The sequence below is a fragment of the Ceratina calcarata genome, unplaced genomic scaffold, assembly GCF_001652005.2.
Source record: "Ceratina calcarata isolate Rehan_Ccalc_2016 unplaced genomic scaffold, ASM165200v1 scaffold27, whole genome shotgun sequence".
NCBI classification, from domain to species: Eukaryota; Metazoa; Arthropoda; class Insecta; order Hymenoptera; family Apidae; genus Ceratina; species Ceratina calcarata.
This window is the reverse complement of record NW_017149195.1, coordinates 412,424-436,149: the sequence shown is the minus strand read 5'-3', so window position 1 is coordinate 436,149 and position 23,726 is coordinate 412,424. Positions and strand designations below refer to the sequence as shown.

The window sequence follows — 23,726 nt, the reverse complement described above, 5'->3', positions numbered from 1 at the left end:
GTTTCCCTAATTAGGGGATGAATGCGGGAATAAAGGCGACCCGATCGCACCGTTTCAAGAATAAAGAACGAAATAATGCGCCGACGAATTTTGCCCGGTAATTCCTACCTTAATCCCATTTGCCTGTTTTCGTTGAAATTATTATCGATCTTGAAATTACCATCAACGCGAGTTTCCTCTTAATTATCTCTTTGAGAGATTAACCACGAAAACCCTTAACCCACGCTTAGCGATATATCAAAAATCCATATCCATCCCTTAATTACCTGCCTCGAAACCCTTTTGCACGCACAAACACAAATCGAAGGTCTCGCCATATTCCCCATTCGAGTCCGCCCCCGCGTAATCCCACGCAGCCCGTTGAATACGTCCGAGGGAGTTAAAATAAGAGGGAAAATCGCGCGTGCACGGCCGACGAGGGAAGAGGGTGAAAGAGCGGGAACAAGGGTAAGAGACGAGAGGAGCGGAAAGGACGGGAAAGGGATGCTGCGAGCAGAGAGTGCCAGAGAGAGAGTTTCAGTCGCGCGACGGCTTTCGCCCCGGCCAGTCGATCGAGCTCCTATTCGGGTAATATCGCGCGATGAGATCGTCGATCCGATTCGCGAGTAACGGCACCCGGTCGCGATGTGATTGTGCGTGCGTCCGGTTCTCCTCTCCGTGAACCGTGCAAGAAGCCTCTGAAGAAAATCCGTGCCATTTATCGGTTGGGTGACACTTGGCTGATCGCAACCACCTGTGCCAAGACGATCTCGGGATTATTTTCTTAGAAATCGTGCTGCCTCCGGTAATTTTCATACTTTACCTCCATTCTAATGAATGTTTAATTGCAATTTAATATATGCTAGTTCGTACGCGTTTGCCTGTTACGGATTAACAACGAGCGTTATGTTGAAAATTGTTTATTCAACATTTCGTCAAACAATAAATATGCTATCACAATAAATGAACTTTATATAGCAACGCAACCATAGGTAGTTCCTATGATCGTTTATGTTTAACAACTCGAAGAGCTTTTGGAGTTGCACGAAATAATGTAACGTGCTGTTCTTTCTGTAATGTACAAAACCAGCATGCCTGCAACTGCACTTTCGCTAATGGATTTTGAGATCATGCGAAGCTATGTGCCCATTGTAAGGAGAGACAATAGGGTTCTCATAATTACCTGGTTTCGATCATTTTTTTGCTGCGTCAAGTAGTTTAACTTGAGGCTCTCTTGACATTGCGCAACAGACAAAATTGAAAATCTTCCTTCCACGAGACCATATGCCCATAGGTGGACTTTACATTTCATTTTATAACGTTCCTTTTTAATGAATGACTTAATTAACGATTCTCTTTCAATCTTCTTGTTATGAATAATACATTGTATTAGTGCATAACACATTATGTAACACGCTTTATGATAGTGGAGTGCCACCGATCATTTATTTCTGCTTTCTCATCCCCTTCCCATAAAACAAACATTATTACGTGAATTATCAAATGGATCCGACTATGTTCCACGATACGCAACACCGAGGTATTCGCAACCACCTGTGCTAACGAACCCGCTCCTCACACTATCCGATCGTCTTGCGAGAGGGTGAACGCACGAGTCTTCTTCACAGATTTCTTCTTGCGAGACATTTGCTCGCTGTCCACTGGATTGAAACTCCGGACGCAGGTCAAGGCTGAGTTTTCCTGGGCTTCACTGCTAGAAATCGAGGACGTTGACTCTCCAAACACTGTCCTTGTGACAGACTATCTCTTGTTAATTAAAATATCCTACATCGTAATTTGTCTTGTTTAACTATTCTTAGGAATACTAGCCACTGTACGATAATTGAAATACATTTCTGGTTTGATTAAGGTTGAGGGTGTACGTATAAAGAACAAATTGAATAGGGGTACGCACATGAATTTGGTGTAAGTAGGGGATGAAGCTTTATATCGGTGAATTAATCGCGAGGAGCGTGTAATCGAGCGTGAAAGATCAGACCTGGAATTCTTCATCGAACACCCGGGTCAAGGACAAAGAGGTTCGAACGAGAGAGCGAAACGGTGACGCCAGCCATCGTTGCCTACAATTTATTCCCCTTTTCAAACGTATTTTTCCTTCGGCAACCTTTGAACACGTCGCTGCTTTGCATCGATAGTGGTACTTAGATTGTTTGAATTAAGCTACATCGACGAAAGCCATTGTTCAAAATTCTGAATCTTTATTTATCATCTTGCTATACATTATCGATCAGGTATAAAATCACCTGCTTCACCTTGACTAAAAATTTATGTACACGAGTTGAATCGTAAAATCTTCATTTCATTTTTTAATTCTCGCAGACCATTACGTAGTATGAGTTCCAGAAGTGTGAAGCGTCGTGTCACGCTGTTAAACGCGTGCCGAGTAAACATGATTATATTGACGGGCGTGCGATCGCGTGCCAAGTCGAATCGAATCAATCCCGATTGAACCGGAAATCGTGTTGCCGTTTTAACGGCGAACAAATAGATCCGTCGGCGGATTCTTGTTAGGAAGTTATTGCCAAAACGGTGAGCAGGAATTAGAGAGTATTAGATTGTACGACGGGAAGGAAATGTGTACGAAGGCAGGTTTGAAAGGAAATATTCTGCTACAAATGTTGAACGAAAGAAGCAATAAGAGTGTATTACTGCAGGCTACGATGTTTATTTGCTCCGTTTTCTCGACTTATATTCTGTTAGAGATTATTGAAGACGATGTAGCTTGTATCGATTTTAATACCCGGATGTACAACCTTCGACTTCTTCATTCACGGGTCGCGTTTCGATGGAAAGAATTTTGCACACGTGAAACAATCATAATTGAATACAATTACTGATCACGTACTGAGGTATGAAACTCCTGATGAAACTGAGAGAACGAGGAATTTTTTATGGATCGTAAATGACCTGAAAACTAAGTATGACACACACATTAGCGGAAGTAGAATGAATGCATGCAGGATGAAGCGCGCGAGGAACCCTTCGGGAAAAGGGGTGGAAAAATTTTTTCCGGGAAATCGGGACGGTGGGGAAAGAGCACGGGGGGCTCGCGAGATATTAAAGCACGTGTACCTTTTACGTCTTCGTGTTGTATATGTATAGCCGTACGATGTTGTAATACGAAGACTTAAAAGTGCTCGTGGCTTTAATATTGGCTTTGTTTCCGATTTCTGCCTCGCTATCTTTCGTGAAATTCTTTCGTTCGAACGTACGAGCGAAAAAAGTAGACACGTACACACACGTACGCGAAGGAATAAAGAAAAACAGCAATGCAGAGTATTGCTGCGACCTAAAAAACAGAATGTTCGTATCGATTAACACCCAGAGTGAAACACGATCGATACAATTATTATTATGCTTTACGTGTTTTTAACTATTTCGTGCACGTTTTTAATTGGCATCGTACAGTATCATTTATACGTAGATGATCTTAAACTCGGAACTGGATTTTAATTAAATCGCCGCGAGCCGTTCGCGCGGAGTGAAGCGTTCATTATTAAAATGATCAATGATAGGTAATTTTTATGAAATACGCGGATACGGTTACCGCAGGGTGCAGTGTTTTTTTTTTTAATGCAGGGTTGTCGGTCGCAAAAAAGTCGTCCTCGTTACTCTTCTATTGGACCACGCGGATTGCGTGGTACGAGAGTCGGTTTTTTATTTCCCCCATTCTACTCGCTGTTCCAGGCCGGCCGAAAACCCTTTCTCACCCCCGGCGGGTTTCGCAGTCTCGAAAAGTTGGCACGGTGTCTCTAGTGCACCTTGACACCACTCCGCGGTGGCTGTGACCGCCGGGGATTGCGACCGAGAAATTAGATTTCCTAATTGTTGCATTACACGGCAACGTATTCGACGTTACGCTTCGTGCGTGAAAATTGTTTCCCCATTCCTTTCTGTTCTCCCTTTTCTGACCCAGAAAAATTTCGGTCTTTCTTCGTTCCACCTGTCGTTAATTCGACGAGCTTTCAAGATGTTCTCTTAATTTGCGCCCCAGAGCTTTCAGACGTTGGTACAGTTCCACGAAGAACACAATTTTTGGTTGTATCCGAGGTTGAGTAAGCTCGCTAAAATTCTGCCGCGTAAGAACGACCCTTTTATTTCGCTGTTCGTAGCATTCGCCTCCCCTTTTTTTAGAGGTCTCCTGAGTTTTTAGTTAGCAGAACCGCAGCAGCTCGCCGGAAGAGTTTATTTCAAGAGAAAACATGGTTTTTCGCTGTTACGGTAGTTGAAGAAGTTGTTCGGTTTTCTTTCTCGAGGGCTGGAAGGGGGAGGTAGGCGAAGGGTAAAGGAGCGGCGTTTCTTTGTGCGGAATATTTCTATTTCACGTAGAATAATTAAGATAAGTCAGGGAAGGGGTTACTTTTTGTTTCACGGCCAAATGACTTTGCTAACTCGTTCAAAAGAATATAAATTCTCCTTTGAAGAAGAAGGTGACTCAGCATTTTTTTTTATGTTTAACCAGGAGATCGTAAAACTCACCCTTTTGAGAACTTATGCCAGTCTTTAAGCGTTATCACGATACCGTGAACTCGTTAGCACTTGTAGCACGGAGTTCATTAATTCTTACGATGACTCGCGGGCAAAGAGAGCCGCGCGCTTTTTTTGCTCACCGCGAAGATTTAGAGGAAAGGCCATCGCTCCTTCCAGTCCTGTTGGAAAGTCATACATTAGAAACTGCGATATTAGGCTAGACAGGAGATTAATCATTGAAATTGGTACCACTATTTTCAATTTCCTGAAATCACAATCACGGGTTAATCAATATCGCTCGTAGTAAACTATCCGTTTGAATTATTGGTTTGTTGATTGAAATATGGCGTGCAAGACGCGCGATATGATTATACACGATCGCATACGACCTGCTCGCATTATTCGATGATAATGATTGTCATTAATACGCCACAACTAGAAATTAATAGGCCGTTGTGGTCAATCGTGATGCATCGACGACACATCTCGAAACAGAAATTAATATCCATTCCTTTGGCTAGTAATGTAACCAAATAATAAGCACATACGCAAGAATATATGTATGTACAAATTTAATGGAATTCAAATATTTCTGTATATATTGGAAACATCGACGGTAACATCTACTTTAAAAAGTTGAATATGCGACTCGTCCATCGTCTTTACTTCCACAGTGATACAAAATTTCTGCGAATATTATCTGCAATATTTATCGTACTGCGAGCTTTCCTTCGCGCAGATGCCGTGGTTTTATTTGTTATGTACGATGCGAAATCGACAGAAATATTGCGTCGTGGTGCGTTGTCCGGTGGCCCACGACCAGTTTTCCGAATTCGTTCCACTTGCGGAAGACATTTCTAAGCCGTGACAAGCAAGACGCGTTCCGCGAACGCATTAAAGATATTAAATATCGAATATTCAAGGCGAGGAAGAAAGTTACCTTCCTCTGGGAGAGTCTTCCATGTTCCCTCGTTTTATTTTTATGTAAACTGGTTCAGTTCTATTTGGCATAAATGTATCAATTTCATAACACATCGATAAAAATGTTTCCTAAATACTGTACATTATTTTATTTCTTGTAAAATTAATCAATCCTTAATTTACTCATATTCCGCGAGTATGCACTTGACGGTTAACAATTGAGACCACGTATTATGGTTCTATTCTATTATCGTTCCCATTCTCCGCATCACTATTGTGTTCTATTATGCAAATGATTAATGCATTGACAGCTAGGGCAGACATTCTATAAAAATTCATGTTTACAAAATCGTTTAAATTTTGTAAAACAATTTATCTGAAATCCATTGACAATTAACTCGCACGATGGAGTCAACTTCGTTTCAGGTACTTTCAAGTTACGACTTACTCATTTTGATTTGATTACGAATCGCTCATTTTCACTTGTTCGCAGCGAGCACGTGATTAAGGGGTTCGAATGTTGAGCGAGTGGAAAAAGTAAACGCGGCATGATGCACTCGTCGTTATTTGAGCACGTGCACGCGATTCGGTGGAAATCTTTCGAGCTCCGTTAGCAAGTTTTAACGACCGTGAGAAACGCCGGCCTAAAAGCCGGCCCCCCTCTGACGAACTTAAATCGCTTTATCTAACGCAGACAGCTTCTTCGCGTCGTTGAGCTCGGGATTCTCTCTCCTTTGACCCTCGTAAAACAAGGTCCCGAGGGATTTTCAGTCACTTCCGAGATTATTCTATGACGTATCCCTGGTACTTCGGCTTATGCTCGGATATCGAGATAAGTTGTTGATAGTTTCAGTGAAAGCGATAAATTAGAAAGGATAACGATACTGACACGAACTAACTAGATAGATACTATCTTCAGAAATAATATACTTTGTTATACCTACAGCAACTGGATTGTGCAAATGATCACGATTAATTGATACGGCGTCGTTCGAGTTATTTAGGTCCTCGTCCAATATTCTTAAAGAATATCTTCTTCTATTGTTTCGAAGGACATCCTTTTCCCGAGTTTCCATCGGATCGGGTCAATAGAAAGCGTCTTTGTGCCGGAGGACATTCACAATATGTTCTTTCCCTTTGTTTTATTTTGTTCAATTCTTATAGAAACTCGATCCTATATTTTCTTTTATTCAGCTTTTTGTCCTTTTCGGAGGCTAAAGTAGTGGAATTGACTCGGGGGCAAGAGCAGAGCAAACGAGTTGATACAATACTCGGAAACAATTGATTTCAGCGAGATCGTTCGATATCACGGAAAGTTTTCGCTCGTTAATTAGGTCGCTTTCAACTTGGCCCGCGACCGCGCTAGCCAAGTTTTAATTGCGAGTCAACGGGTTTAGGTATCGAACGCACATTCACGTTGTTGAATTCAGGTGGATTCGTTTTATCTGCTGCGACTCCTAATAACACGACGTAATATATGGCAAACATAAATAAAAAATTAAATGTGCAATACGGAGAACGCAAGTAAGAAATATATAAAAAATTTCGTCGATGGAAATGAAATGGGAATTGGAGCAGCTCTTTCGGTTTAACCCTGATAGAGGCAATTGGAGTGACGTAGATCAAAGATCGGGCGCGGGGGCGGGTGTCCTCTAATTCGCAAATTGCAGGCGCGAAAGGGTGTCCGTTTTAAACCGGCTCAAGGAATTAATCCGTTAAACCGTCGGGAACGGGGGCAACGAAATTAAACGGAATTAATTTAACTAATTACGCTCCTTCCGAATCGGTCGCCAAAGTAAATAAATTATTCGTGAATTTTCACTCTTCGCGAGTCGAAAGGTGATCCCTAATTCACGAGATTAACGTTCAACCTTTTTATACCTCGTGCAAACATATTAAGTGTGTTGAACGATCAATTAAGAACGATGAGCCGGACTCGAACGTTCTGATCGATTCTAACTGGACGAATGGCTCTCTCCGTTGGAAATTAGTTGCGCGCGATGAATAAAAGAAAACGGTGGAATAATGAAGGAATCTGCAATTCACTGAGTTCTGGCTCCTCCAGGCAACGGAGAACAGAGGAGACCTAACCGAGAGATGAACGACGTTGCAAATCAGTTCCCCGCGAAGAACTTCGCTTCCGTAGTAAATTAAATGCGGCCGAGATGGACCGGAAAAATCAATGCTCTTAGTACCTACGTGTCCTGCTTTCAGAATCCATCGTCGCTCCTTAAACATTTCTTATCCTCACTCTTTTTAATTCATCATTTCACTCGAAGTTCTTCGGTTTAATTTGAAACTTGTACAATAACCCTTGAAAGGATTAAGCGTATTTCCTTCGGAAGGTCAGTTACTAGTTTGGCGGTAGATAAAGTGTACACGAGCTTCCAGGATAGCTGTAGAACGCGAGGGAATAGGACGATGTTGGAATGTTGACGAGTTTTGAGCCTTGAATGCTGGTTTAGGAGGTATTGTAATTGGAAAAGTTTGAAAGGGTTGGATGATCCGTAGCGTAAGCGTAGGTTCCAAGTAGGACGTTTGTTCTATTCAAAAGTTTGTATACAATTATTGCAGCAAGCTAGAAAGACATTTCTCTGTTTCAAACTTTTAATTAGGGGCTCCAGTCGCTTTAGGCATGAATTGCTTGCAGAAAATTCTGAATCATATTGTATATAATAACGTAATACTCCTAATGTTCAGAACTTTATCAGTATCAAAGAATATTGCATAAATTATTAAAAACGCATTATTGCATTGCAAAGTTCTGTAAACAAAAAGGGAAATGCATAACGTAAATGTTAACGTATGAAAAAAAGATGTGAGGCGTGAGGGAAAAATATCAGGCTTATTGTTAGAGAAATGCTTGGAAAGAGCCGAAAGAAGATTGATATAAATAACCGGGAACCGAGGAATGGGATGCTAGAAAAAAGGCATCGGTGAGGAGTGGGACGCGAAGAGAAAAATCGTGGAAACGTTCGCGTATTTATTTCGCAAACGAGGGGATGAATTATCGGGAGAGACGCAGGTATGCTGGCGCGGGAGGGAAGGGGGTGGCGCTCGAAAAATACGTTTCGAAGACGAGGCAACTTTTCTCGTCCGATGAAAGTATCGGGCGAAGTTATTCGCGTCGCGAATCCTTTTCACTCGTATTCGCACGCTTTTTAATCGGTTGCTCATTAATCAACCGTGCAATCAGAGCAGCGAACGCGGTTTCAAAAAATCGCATTACGCTGTCAGTTCACGCGTATTAACGATAAGAAAAGGAGAAAGAGTGACCGGACGCTACGTGGTCATATTTCATCGTCGATACGTAAACGACAAAAGCCTCTGGCCTCCATGATCCGTCACGAGCAAGAAGACTGTTCAGAATCGAAGGGCATTTCCATGCGAGCTGGTCCCTTTTATATACCTTCAGCGTTCAAGCTCGATAATACGATTTTCCCTATCATTTTGTGTGCACGAAAGGCGCATCACTATTCGGCGAGAAAAATGATCGTGAAACGCGTTTTCGAGAAAGCTTCGACATTGTTATTAAAGCAAGAATTACAAATATCAGTCTACCCTCGTGTTATTGTAGGAACAATTGATCAGGAATAATTAGCATTGAATCTGCTGTTGTAATTGTTCACGTATGCTGTCGATTTGGACCAAAACCATTCGCGTGCAGGGAGCATCGATGCATAGTGGGTTCCCGTGCACGGCATAATTGGCCTGCTAATTCACAGGGCGTTTCCTTATAAAGGAATCACGTGGGTTGAGACTCCTCGTCGGTGCATCGCGTTAATTATAGGAGGTGCCACTTTGATCGATGCATCGCGTCTCCGAAATCAACTCGATGGATTAATCATCTCCCCTGCATTCTAATTGATTCATTAACTCATATCGTCCTCTTTTTTTTATATTGTAACATTGAACATGCGTGTATGATAAAAGTGCATAATCTTTAATAATTAATAAAAAGATATGTGATTTTGATTGAATTTGAAAAAGATCAGTTGATTCTACAATTGTATTGGAAATTCTTGGATTTCATTGCTTCCTGAATTGACACATAACTCGTTCTAAGATCTGAAACTACGAAGAGTATCTGAACAGAGGACGATACAGTTTCCAGGAGGGTTTCATCGACCGGCAGGAATAACGTTTCGTTTTTTATTCTGTAACGTGTTTCGCGCGGACTTGGTACGTTCGTATTCATTTATTGGAGTCAGGCCAAGCTATTACGTTATATACGGTGAATACGGTAAATTGTCGGACCGACGGCTTTTCCGTTGCCCGCTTTTCCAACAGCCAAGTGGATTATTCCGTCGAATCCCTCGGCGAAAACCTAGCGGTTCCACGTTATGTTTCACTCTGTCGTCGGTTCAACGTTAATTAACAAAATACTACCCGAGCCAGTCAAGTGCCTCCTTTTCGGGCGAACACTCGCCCCCTTCTCGCTGGTTCGTTGAATGTTTTTTTTTTTCTTCACCCCTCGCACAGAGAGGGTGAAGGTACTTCCTTGATGAGACTCTAGCCACAGTTGATCGCGAGTCGAGAGATAAGTTTCTCGAGCCACTTTGAATTTTCATGCCACCGGTATCGTACACACGTGCTTTGTTCACGGAATGTCATTTGAAATTGCAGTTCCTTTTACCATTTATAATTCCTACAAAGTCAGCTTTGAAAAAGGTACAGAGAAACTTTTTAATACAAGTATTGCTGTACCTAATCTCGGTTTCCTAGTGCGGTGCGTAATAATGCGTGCGTAGTCAGCTTAGCTGGGAAATTGTATCGCTAATCGAGACGTTCCGCTATGCAAAGCTCGTTTGCATTTTTAAACGAGCCCTCCGAGCGAATACCACGCGAATGCGACTCCGCGAATTGGACAACGGCTTTTGAAATATTAATATTCGCTCCATTTGGTGCTGGGAAACGCGGATTGCGCCGCGTCGAGCTTGATAACGCTCCGTGTACCGCGTGCTATGCACATTTGTTTGCTTCCAAACACGAAGACGAAATTATTCAGTCGTCTTTTTGTTCTCGATATTCTCTTCAGAGATAGTTTTTTTTTCAATTGGTATATAATTATTGAAATTTAATTATGTTTTAATATACATGACCACTCAGTTATCGTTCCATATTATAACATTCTCATACCTTATTTCACTATTCAAATACTGACCGTTTTAAAAATTGTAATAAACCATTAATTGATTATTATGTGAGAATGTTTTTTTCTATATTCCTTTCTGTGAAATATCCAATTGGATCTGAATCGAGTATCCTTATCGGCTTCCATCTGCGCCATCAAACGTTCGAATTAGATTCAGTTCGACAACGGGAAACTCGTTGGGAAAATCGGATTCGAGGAAAGTTCCGAAGCACGAAACTTGGTACTTTTCGACTCCGCACGAGATCGCACGTAATCGCTCGTAATCGTTTCCCGATCGAACTCGAAAGGACGCGTTTGACCACGTCTCGCGTCGCTCGCTCCTATTGCAACGCCGACTTCCGTTCTCCCTCCGGGGACCTTTCCGTATTAGCATCGTCGATCCCCGGATCCAGTCAAATATTTGTCGTGATCCTCTCGATACAGGATATTGGACCTTTATCCTCTTATTTTTTTTAACCACCGAAGGGAGAGACCACTGCCACATTTATTTTACTTATTGTCAAATTTCCTATGGAACTTCTTTTTATTCCATTGTTTAAATGAAATAAATTACTGATAATCATCTGTGTGCGTGCCAACTTCGATTAAAAATAACAAATCGAAATACATGACTTAACTGAAACTTGGCAAACGCGAAATAGAAAGGTAGTGGGTGAAGCCGACCAGGAGAAATCAAGTACAAAGTACTCGGAAAAAAATAGAGGGGAGAGTAGGAGCAGAGCGGACAAGCCATGAATATGTAACGCTTTTAATTTCCATTCGATGCAAACGACGTGGCAGTTGGACTCGCGCAGGTTTTAACCACCGAAACCAGAAAAGTGAATTTCCTAACTAATACAGTCTGACTGAAAAGTGAGCGTTTTGGACGGATCCTTCAGCGAAACACAAACAGTTATGCGAAATTTGATTAGGCATGAAATAGATTCGTTAAAGCATAAAATTCTTTTTTCCGCTTATTGATTTTTTAAATACGAAACGCGATGTATTGACGAAAAGTCAATCTTTTATTCAATATACGATTTTGAAAATATTGACACTCGTTTACTTTTGACGCTGGCTGTATTTTTCGAATGACATTCGGGTGGAATAAATTTCCGTCAACGACAGTAATTCACGGAGTCGGTGCGCGTTTCTTGCTGGGACCAAGTCTAAAAAAGTGGATTCCTACCGAGGAAAGGGGACGCCGTTGAAATATCACCCTCGGGATGTTCAATGAGGACGAGGGGATGGTGGAAAATCGCAGTAATTAGTCCGCGTCATAAATTACCATTAAGCATTACAAGCCCTGCAATTCTTTTTCGTTTATTGATGCGTCCAACTGTCAGCGCTAATCGATTTTGATGATTCTCGAGGATTACGTATCTCGTTCTGAACGTAACGCTCGTTAATTTAAATTTTGATAAAGATTGATGTTTCAATTCTAAGAGGAAAATACTCAAATTGCTAAAATCAAAAGAAATAAATAATGAACAATTGAAAATAGTGTTCGACAATGAAAAGATCTTGGAAAACATAAATCTTCATATGTATTATAAATATATTATATAATTATTCATCCTAAATTTAATGCGGCTTAGCTGGTCGGTTTTCCAGTTTGTTAGTCACTGGGATTCCAAGGTTGCTAAAGGGAAATCGTTCCTTTGAGTTCGAGCTCCTTGGTATTTGATCACGATTCGACTGTCCGAACGAGGAGTTGTAACCGCTCTCGCTTAACGTTTGCTATTGGTTCCATGGGAGTCGTGCCGCGATCTTCTATCCAAGATAAACCGTCAGCTCAGCTGGAATGGTTTAAAAAAAAAAGACTTTTACGAGTGAGAACGTTCTTTGAAGTTTAGATTCTGATTTCATTTTTATATAAATTATACTTGAAGTGATGCAACAAAGAAATTTATCCAAGATGACGGAACTTTATTTTATTCATTCCGCAGTAGTCATGGAAGCAGTGCCATGGAAAATGAATATTTTTTATCAACACACGGGAATAAAATAACAGAACGTTTCGCGTGGAACGAATTACACGTGCGTAGAATGTACACGCGTTCTCATCCGAAAAAGCAATATTATTTCGCGGGGCGCATAGCGGGTAACGAAATGTCAGTCTATCCCGGTTAAAAAAGCCGGCGCAGTGACGTCCAATCCTCACCGCTGGAAAATGTTTCATTCCAAGATAGTCGCGCGAAAGAAAGGAAGGGAAAGAGTGGGTACACGCTGCATACGCGGGACTCTAGCGTGCCAGTGTCCACCATCTCTATCCGGTGACTGGAAAAACTGATCTCACGCTAGAATACGCTTTAACCCAGTTTCGAAAGCTTAACAACTTCGCCATCATTTTTTTCCCCCTAAGTTTTGATAACACTGGCATGGTGTTCGGCATTCTTACACAGTGTCAATTTCTTCATTCAATTGTTATTCACATCTTTAGAATGTAAAAATCTTTTAGAATGATTATAATAGTTCGTGTGCAATGTCTATCGGATCAGATTGAATGTAGAATATTTCGGAATCGCTACTCGATTATACATTTAAATCTGAAGGATGCTGAGCCTCTTACGATGAACGGGCTGCATTGATCGATCTCGTAATCGGTTAGTAATCCGTTATCGTCGGCAGTCGATCGATGAAAGCGACGATTTCGCTTCTGGCTTAAGTAAAAAGCCTGCAAATTCGAATCGTGAACGGTAAGCACGTGACATTAATGTGATTAACACTAGAAGATGTACCTACTTCTACCGGAGGGGTAAAAATGACTTGTTTTTTAAATTAATAAGTCATAAAAAGACAGCAAATTTTACGTTTTTATGAGTGAAGATTGAATAATAAACTGATAATGATAATAATAATTTGATAAAAATAATTTTCAAAATAATTATGCTTTTAACCTACGTTCCGTGGGGGTCAAAATGACTCATCTGGGTATATGGAGGAATACTGCATAAAATTGTACATCAAAAAGACAAAAAAAAAGAAAACTGTTTTCTAGAATACTGTTTTATTTGCATATTTTAGAAAAAGTCATACAAAATTTTAGAAAACAAAATGTACTGAAAATGAATAATGATTATAAGAAATATCGAACAAGTAATTTTGACCTCCCTCGATAGATCTAGTGTTAATTCAGGTGATATTAATTGTTTGTAAATATCCTTTTTGGAATCTGCCATAAAATATTTGCGTGATAAACACAATTTATTAAATTCGCGTTTTCCATTGAAACATTTTTTCGCATGAAACAATCGTCAGCACAATATGAAAGCGTTGTTGTATTACAATCGGTTATTTGGAGTCGCGTACAGTTTTTCTAAAATTCGACGTTTTGTCGGTTTATGCATCGCGTGTGTTATCGGGCATTTTCACATGGACATGTAAATGGCGTCGGTTAATTGGTAACTGGATTTTCCGGGAACTGTTTATGACGAATCGAATTGGTAGTGGACGACTGGACGCGAGCGGTAAATCCGATTACGTCATTTAATTGCCTCAAACTAATTATCGCGGTCTTAACAATGTTGCTTTTGTAATTCGGGCACGAGTCCCAGCCGTCCGTGGATTAATCGTATGGGTATATCAGCCGCGCTGCAATAACTCTTGCGAGCGAAATGTTCCGTTGCTCGCAAGCTACTGAGTAATTACACGCGGTTAAACTCCATTGTTCCTCTTTCGTTTCGCAGCGCCTCCCTTCATTCGGCCCGGCTCGTTTTATTTACGAGCAGTGGTTAAACGAAGTAACACCGCCAATGAAAATGGAAAATTACCTAAACAGAACTGTAAATAATTATGAGAGTATGAATATTTAGATGAGCCTGGTAATTGAAGCAGACGGTAATTTGCATAGATCAGTAGAAACGTCATGTTTAAATGAGTATAACGCGACGGCGGTAGTTTTTCTATTAAGGAACGAAATTCATGTTTAATTGACGCACGTGGACTACGACGACGTTATATTTAATTGAATCGCTGATGGAATTAACGCGCCGTCGGCCAATTAAGCGAAGCAGAGTGTGTGATATGAGTTTAACTGATCAAAGAGCACAGTTTTGCGTTATTCCATTTATTCAGAATCTAATGAAACGAATTTCGCATTGTCGATTCGGACCGCATAATTTCGGCCGAGATACGAATTTGAATTTAGTTGTACGCTGATAACGAAACGCATAGTTTCTATAAATCCGTCAGCGCTTTTATCCCGGCCCGATCTTCGGTCCCCATAAAGCAGCGAGTTTCATTCTCGTGCTCGCGTCGAAACGGATTTCGAAAATCGCTTTAAACGCGACACCGGCGCGTCGCGTCGGCCAAACAAAGAGGCCAACAGCGGGATCTATGTACGCGGGAATGTAGCTGTCGATGGAATGGAAACGCGTCGCGGAACGTATGATGCGAACATTTCGACAAATTCGCAGAAAAAAAAGAAAAACGGAGGGTGCAATGTACGGAGCAACAATTCCATTATCTACTTCACTTTCTATCGGATTCTATGTAGCAAACTGCGAAATGTATATTCATACGACGTTACAGAAAGATGAAAAGAAGCTCGATTTAAATTGAACTGAAAAATATGCAGATGGAAATGGGTTTTGCGAGATTACGCATGATAATTCAAGGCTCCTGCCCATTTTTACGCGATATTGTCTGCTATTCGAAATTATCATGGTCGCGGCTTCATTTTCACTTGGTTATTGATGACATGGGACGATTATAACGGGCCGATATCCAATATTTGTGGTCGATACTCGTGGTTAAAATATATGTTTCGGTAGATTGAACAGATCTCTGTACTGCAATCATGCTGCTTTAATAGATATAGCAAGTATGCGAGTGCAGGGGTCAATGGATGTAGCGATCGATCATCGACGAAAGTGATCATATCTCATATTGTTGATGAATTAAACGTAATATTTGGAATAAATCGGTTCACTTTTGGATAATAAATTTATTTAAATCGAACAATCTACGTGAGTATGCAATAACTTTGAAAGTTTGGAAAAGCTAATAGCAGGATATTCCACTATTTCCGATGCGGTTTAAAAAGAAAGATAGTGGAAGGATCAACTTGTCTCCAGTGAAAAATCTCAGACGATTCCCAGTAGAACTATCAATCTTCGACGACGACGACGACGACGACGACGACGACGACGACGACGACGACGACGACGACGACGACGACGACGACGACGACGACGACGACGACGACGACGACGACGACGACGACGACGACGACGACGACGGCGACGACTTAATTGTCCAAAAACTGGCTCGAGGGAAAAGAACACCGTGGAAAGTAATTGCTGTGTAACTAAAGAAGACGACGACACCCCCAGGCCTATTTGTTGAGATACGGCCGTCGCGTTGTCGCGGCTGGACTCTGTCACGATTATTTGACCAGAAGCCAGCGGCTTTAATATTAAATCGCGACCATTGTCCGGTGAAAGACGAGGTCCAATTAGGGACGACACCCGGAACAATACCGGGATTGAATTATGAACCAGAAGAGCCCTTTCCGGAGGCTCGTGTGTGAACCCCTTTGTTCGCACGTATAAATTATCGGGCCGACTTTAAAGGGCTTTCATTCGGGAATTAGTCATTCGCAATTGCTTGGCTTTGCAGACACCGTCTACAAACCTCGGTTTCATAAATATGATAAGTCGTTCATTGTAAAATGAAGCTTTCCACTCACTCGATTTACTCGATTCACGGCTCTGTCTCATATCGAGAATGATTATTTCGTTGGAGACGTACTCGAATTTCGCGCGGGCTGATTTATTCAGATTACCTTCGTACGCGAAGATTGAATTTTCTCGGTGAGGAACGAGTTTCGAGACGTTTTGAAGCGGGCACCTTTTTGGCGGAAGGGACGTCGAGCTGGAGGATATTGGATATTCGGAGGACCTCGATTAAACGGTCCAGGGAACTCTCGAGACATTTCTCGACTTAATTTTACCTGTCACGCGCAACTGGAAACTTTTTCCTCCGTGTGATGAAACTAATAAAAGTCGTCCGTTTATGACGAGTCGTCTAGAGGGAAAATGTACGATGACTGATCCAGATCTTTTTATAAATAAAGTCACTCCTTACAAAGAACAATTAACGTGTAATAGAGATTTATTAAAAAATCGTTATGTTCCATGCTTATAACTTTTTTAGAATCAGTAAATTAGTTTACTTCATTCATTAATTCATACATAAATTAAAATAACCCCTTACACCAGAGACGTAATAGAACTCACATTTCTCGATATCCACAATCAGAACCGTTTAATTCCAATTTCTGGTAGAATGCGATGCCCGTTGTCGTGTCGGGCTATTAATCACCGAGCTTGGACTCGCGAAAGGTTAATATTCCATTGGAGCATTACCAGAGAACTTGGATGTTACAAATTGTAATGGAAATCCAGAGCCGCGGATACTCGGAAACCTCGAACAGGCTGGTTGCGGTTGCCCCTTCCCGGAGAGCGAGGGAAACGGTGAACTTCGACGGCTCGACTGTTAACGATATTTGTGTATGCATGCCGGCGAGGCTATCGATAAACAACTCCTGTTACCATTTTCATGCTAATAATAAATTCCATTTGATTAACTTTGGCATCTAATGTCAATTTCAAAATGTCAGTTTTCTCATCGTATTACATTTACTCAGTAACGCAAACATTAATAAACTCTGGCGTTGACGTTTAAAATATTCATCCTAAAATATAATCGAATTAGTAGTCATAAAAATGTTGATGAAAAAGAAACAGCTAAGAGTAGAGTACTGACTGCAATGAAAACAGATACAATTTCTTAAAATAAAGAACAATTACAATTTTTATTTTTTTTATCGATTCAAATACTGCGATTTTCTTTGATCCTAAAGGAGAATCGCAAAATCGAAATGACCCCGATTTCCCGGACAAACGCAGGAATCGTGATTTTCTCTGGTACGCATGAATACGCGGACGAGTCTCTATTTCCCGCGATCTACAGCCGATTAAACGATCAATCGGAAACCAGGGCTAAGTCCTGAAAGCCGTCGAAATGAGTTGATTGCCGCACTGCAAACGTTTACCAGCGCCGATTTCACCTTATCGATTATCGCCGCTCGAACAATCGTGCGTATTTACGCGCGCAAATTATACGGCCGTGTAATCGATTCAATTAACTCTTTCCGATTTAACGGACACGCTGTCCCATATTTGCCCGCGACAGCATTCTTCCTATTGTAATCTTCAGAGAGGCAAATTAGAAATTTCAGTAAAGCGAGTATTCACAAAATTGTGATAGGAACTTGCAAGGAGAATTTTATTGTCGTTTTGTTATATCATAAGTGATTGAAAGAATACGAATATTTTATGTATTTAACATGTAAAAACTTTTTTGGTAATTGTTAAACAATTATTGCCTTGAATCCTGCGGCAATGTTTTGCAACTTCTTTCACTCTGAACTTCCGATTATCGCCAAGAAAGGGGACGTTCGTGAATCTTTTATTAGTGTCAGAAGGTCGTTCGATCACAGACGACTATATTAAAAGCTGGTATAAAAAAGGTGGAACGATGGGTCGCGTACGAGGGCTACGCTTTCAATCGGATTACTCGCAGACCGAAGCGAATGGAGGTTTACGCGTACGCGTATGCTTCGCTCGCGAATTTCCGTCTGTTTACCGTGCGTTCGATCGCTCATCGGCAAACAAGATGCAGATCACGGCGTTGTCAACGACCCCCGCTTCCATTCCGTTAATCCCTCTCGTTCCCTTGATTACGTTTGCTCGAGAGAATCTGTCGAATCGCGTTCAGACATCAGACACTATCTTCGCCGAAAGACAAATCAGAATCTGCCACAATTTCGTTTTCGTGAGTTTGTTTCGAGAATATTGATAAAACTGGCATCGATGTTTTACTCCACTAAATGCTAGATCAAATAACTAATGGTTTACGCGGTATAAATGAATGTAGAAAAGACTTAGAGATATCAATTCAATATCGGAACGTTCGAACTTGTAATTCGTTTGTTTGTTTCCGCGCAAATGAACTTTTTCAATAGACCCGGCGTCACTTCGAGAAGGAGAGAGTCGGCTTATCTTAATTTCAAACCAACTTCGTGGGAACTTCCAGAACGGAGCAGCTCCGGTCCCTTTCAGTTTCCAGTCCCGCTGCACACTGTCTCCGGTTCGGTTCTGTGCTTTCATATTTTTTTTCCTTCTCTTGCTCTCCCTTTCTCTCATCCTTTTTCTCCCGCCCGAGTGCAAGCTTTTAAAGACCTTTAGTCGGCAGCGGCGGTGGCGGCGGTTTCAGAGGCGCCGTTCCGGTTCACCTAAATCTTTGCTCTATCGACTGGAAAGCCCTTCTCATCGTCGACGACGACGCGTTCACGAGAGAATTTTTCTACGGATCCCCGTCGCATAATTGAACTCGGTCGAAACGATTATTGACCGACTGCTCCCATATTTTCGCTTCATTCACCCACGTGCTCGATCGCCTTTAAAAACAAGGAGAAATCTTATCTTATGGAAGTCACAAACATTGAATGACTTGTGAAAAATTTGGAGAATTTTAATCGAAGCAATAGAGACAGCCGTGAATTTCGTATTGAACGTGTTGCATCGTAAAGCTCGAACGTAAGGCCTGCGGATTACATTCTGGTTTCTGTATAATGTAACAGTGTCTGCCGTATACGTCGTCTATCTACGTCCCTGACCAAGGTTTCGAAGCTCGGGATGGTATCGCGGCAATTAGGCGAGAATCGTCGAGCAGCTACAGGGAGCTGTCCCGAAATTAATCCTTCGGGATAATAACCTGGTACCGTTTGCTCCCGTGACCGTTCAACCCGGACCGGGTTAGGTAATAAGCCGAGTAGGAAGAACACCTCGTTTTAATTTTCTCGCCGCGATTTGCTCTGTTAATCGTAACCCTGTCGCGGCCCGACTAATTTTCCACGATTCCGTTTTAATATTCGCGGATGAGAAACTACGACCTTCCAACGCCGGCGCCGTGTCCAAACGTCTTTCAGCTTCTTTGATTCATTCGGAAAACGATTAATCTCAGCCCCGAGGTTAACCGGCAGATAATATCGCGTTTCACCGTTGCAACCCCGTTGTGATTTATGGCGGTGTCGTTCTTTTTCCCTTACCTACGATTTTCTTCAAGCCAACCTCGCGATATTTCTTTCCAACTGTAATTTCATCTGAACGCTTTACGAGATCCTTCCAACGTTTGATGCGCTCTGGGCTCCGACTTACAACGTTTTCTATCATTTAACAGCACTTTCATTAAATAGAATGCAACGTGGATGGTTGGACCGCGAATTCTTATCTGGAACAACAAATTGATATCAGTTAGAGAAATGCGTTTTACAATTAGATAGAAATTACTTTTCTCATTCAAGCATTCCAATATTTCATGTTCTGAATTTAACTTTTTTATACGAGCACAAAGTCTGCACTTCACTTACAGGAAGCTGACGGTACCAGTACTTGTAGCCAGCCACTGTACCTTCGGCACGAGCTCTAATATCCAGTTTTACCCCAGGGATAGCCTGTAGGTACCCAAGCGATTATGCGAATGGTCCGTTATTAACGTCGTAACTCGGCATTCTATTTTAACGGTGATTTCGGTATTTACACGTAGATTATCCCGTCGGCGAGCATGATTTGTAGAGAATATCGACTTCAATCAGAATCGCGATATCACCTCTGCCTGTTGAATAAAGCAAGATGCATAAAGCAGCGTTGGTTAATGCGTGTGCCACCGCCGCACCGCATCCATGATTTATACTCGTACACATACCCCGCTCACATTTCCGAAGGCGAAATAGCTTCTGTTACCACTCGCCCTTTATAATACGGTTCCATTTGCGTTGTTACTTCAAATAAATAATCTTCAAAAATAAGCTGTAAATTCGTAATAACCCATTGATCGAACTGAATGATACGATGTAAACTTTTAATTATTAATAGAACATCGTAGTGCATTAATTCATTACTTTTGTACAAGACAAAATGATTGTGCCATGGTAAAATTGAGAATAATTTTTTTCCGGTTGTGCAAATAAAGAACTAAAGATTCATTGAGCAGCTTCATTAACACCCGTGCATCCACTAATCTAATTAATTGCTCAATTGTTCTCGTGTCAATATACAACCGAAAGCACAATCGAGAAACAATAATGGTCACGGACGAATTCAATTGGTTTGGCCCTGCTGGTTGCTTTATAATTTTCGACTAGGCGCGGCGAGATATAATGCCGACCACGTGATTTGTGCAGGGAACGTTCTCATAAATTTTTTTCCAGCCAAGAATTGCTGGTGCTCAGCCTGCGTACGTATGCACGTACATATACGCTCGCCACAGACCATTGTGTGCCATTGCGATATAACACAAAGACATTATACATGATTCACTGCTGACTACCGATGCCGCCTAACGGTTTTCGATTAACATAACTTCACCGCGAACTGATGGTTTCTTCCTTCCATGAGCATTTATTATCGGGACACACAAATGAATACTTCATTTTTCAAGTAAATGGCCATTTCAATGTTATTCTACGCTTGAACTGAGCAAATCAGACTGCACATTTTGTGCATTTATAGAAGAATTCTATTCGCAGGAAATATAATATTCCAAAAGTGAAATTAGTATTTTTAAGAAATTCTTGTTTAGATTTCATTCGTTTCTATATCACGAATGTTTTTTTCAATTAAAACATTCGCAGTTATCCTCGAACGTTCACAAAATAAATTCCGCAATCTCGAAATCCCTCTGGAGAAGAATCGCATCGGTGCAACAGTCCTCTCTTTTCGTAATATACGTATAGATATTTGTTGGATTCTCGTCCCGTGCGACGAGATTTCAACGTAACGAGGATTCGGGCGAGTCATTAGGTCTACAGTCTACAGTCTACGTCGTCGCGGGCGGCGACATCCCCGGAAATTGGTTGTTTCGATTCGAGTCGGATCCGGCTCTCGGTGCACAGAAATTCATCGGCCGCGCCGGGACTCGTTCGTCGATCACCGGCAGATTGCGATGTATCCGTGTTCGAAACGCTGGACGACCGTAGGAAACGATAGCACGTCAGGGAAACGTGCGACGTGACATCGTTTCGTCGACGAAATCGCTGCGGCGCCGCGCCGCCGTTACATTTGTTAGAATTTCATCGCCTCCGGCGTCAGAAGCTCAAGATCTCTGCAGAGTCCATGATTGGATCAATTCCTTGATGCCAGTACAAAATCTTTTTATGCTTATCCACTGGCAATCAGCTTTTGGTAAAATAGATTAATTATGGTGACACAGATCAGGTGTACGAGTATACCTATTATTTTATGGACTTCTCATACCGATACCAAAAATTAAGGCCGATTCGAACATCCTCTGTTAGTGCTCGATTATACAACTGCTATTTGCTGAAATAATGTTCGAGAACAAGAGAGATCTGGTTATGGAATTATGTAAAATTGGATCCAGTTATTTTAAACGATGCAAGTTTTGTTTCGCCTCCAGTTTCTCTCAGTTCGACGTAACATTCATTAGCACGTACATAAAATTATTAAAAGATCAGGATACAATTTAGGTAAGGCTGGGATCTAGAAAGAATCTGCATACTTACAATTTTTATATGAATTTCATATTAATTACTAATGAAATTATTTTGGATTTTCTCTTTTTGCCATTAACAGTACGGAGTTCTAATACAGTTTTTGATAGTTCACTATCTTCCTCTTTGTGATTCTAAATAGATTCGCCAGTCGTAATTGCAAACAGTTTACGCCATGGCGTCGCGGTAATCGTCGACTCTGAAAACGGGAAAAACAAGTTTCCCCGTTTCCTAATTATTCCAATTACGTACCATCCACTTCGTATTTTCTCGTTTCGATATAATTACTTTAGCACAACATTCGGGTGTTAATGTCAGTATTAAAAGCTGTTTCACGTAATATTTATTGATATTTTCGTAATATTTTATGTCGTATTAAAACAAGCACTAAAGCCGAAATTTTCTTGCACGTATATCTGTATCTATCTATTCTAAATCCTAGATCTTGAATTAAATATCTCGAAGTTTGTATTAAGCTTCAAATTTCAAATCCTGATAAATGCAATGACAGAATTATATAAAATCGGATATGTAGAAAACATTATTTGAACTCGATTGCAATGCAAATGAATTCTAACTAAAATTCGAATTAAAATCTACCTTGCAGTTCATCTCCGAGTCTGAATTTTTCTGAACCTCGTCATTTTCAACGACACGAACAAAAATTTTAATATTTCAAGTTCCACTGCACAGATATTGATGAAATATAAATTAAAGTTAGAGATCCCGGAAATATAAATTAATTCTTCAGAAAATGATAAAATCGATCTTTCAAATATTTTGTCTAGGCACTATAAAGAAAATTGGCTCCACATAGGGAAAATTTAATTTTCACATGTGTGAACATCAAGTGGGTCGGGAATCGTTTTTAATGGTAGTATATGTATGTACATCAGTAGAATCAGGTATTGGTTTCATGTAAAAGAGCATATGATGAAAACTAATCTAACACAAATTGCATGCTAGAGAATCAACTGTAGATGGGATTCGTTCGATCGGGATTCGGTTCGTGGCATTGTGCGGTTCTCGCCGAGATATAATGAGAGCGTACCATCACATTGTCCGAAGCGATGGAACGCGTGTTTCTGTCTTGGCGAATTCGATTGATCCGCAGCGATGGCGTTTGACGTTGAAGATACCGTGATTGGCCACGGCACCGAGTTTACCAGCTAATTAGCGATTTCCGGAAGGGTGACGTGGCGAGGCGCGTGTCGCAGCTGGATGCGCATTTCAATGCGTATCGCTCCAATTAACCGGTGGCCCGCTGCTAGGTTAATTGGCCACCGATGATCGATAGACGATGCGTTAAAAACAGGCCTCGCCTCTGGGTAAACACAGAATTCCCAATCATCTTCGTTTCTCTACATTTTTTGTTTCGTTTGAATTTTAACACATTCCGTCATTGATATTTTAACGGAAATAGAACAGTTTGTTCCCGAAGCAAAGGATTTTTAATTAATTTAATGAATTATAAATTTCAATATCTGGAGACTGGATTATAAAATTGATTGACTTCAGAACTTTTTTACCTGATCGATGAAATTGAAAGGGTCAACTCTGAAGACAAACAGACATTCAACGTATCCATCGATGCGCGATGATTTGACGTTTTTAATTGGG

General features: G+C 41.1%; 1 protein-coding gene across 2 annotated transcripts in view; it reads left to right on the top strand.

The window, feature by feature from the left end:
* Positions 1 to 532: 532 nt before the first annotated feature.
* Positions 533 to 23,726, top strand: part of LOC108623480 (monocarboxylate transporter 10) — a 68,490-nt gene continuing 45,296 nt past the window's right edge. For both annotated transcript variants that reach the window (XM_018022021.2, XM_026812349.1), the window contains exon 1: positions 533 to 784. The gene's annotated coding sequence lies outside the window, so the exon portion shown is untranslated. The remainder of the gene's footprint in view (positions 785 to 23,726) is intronic.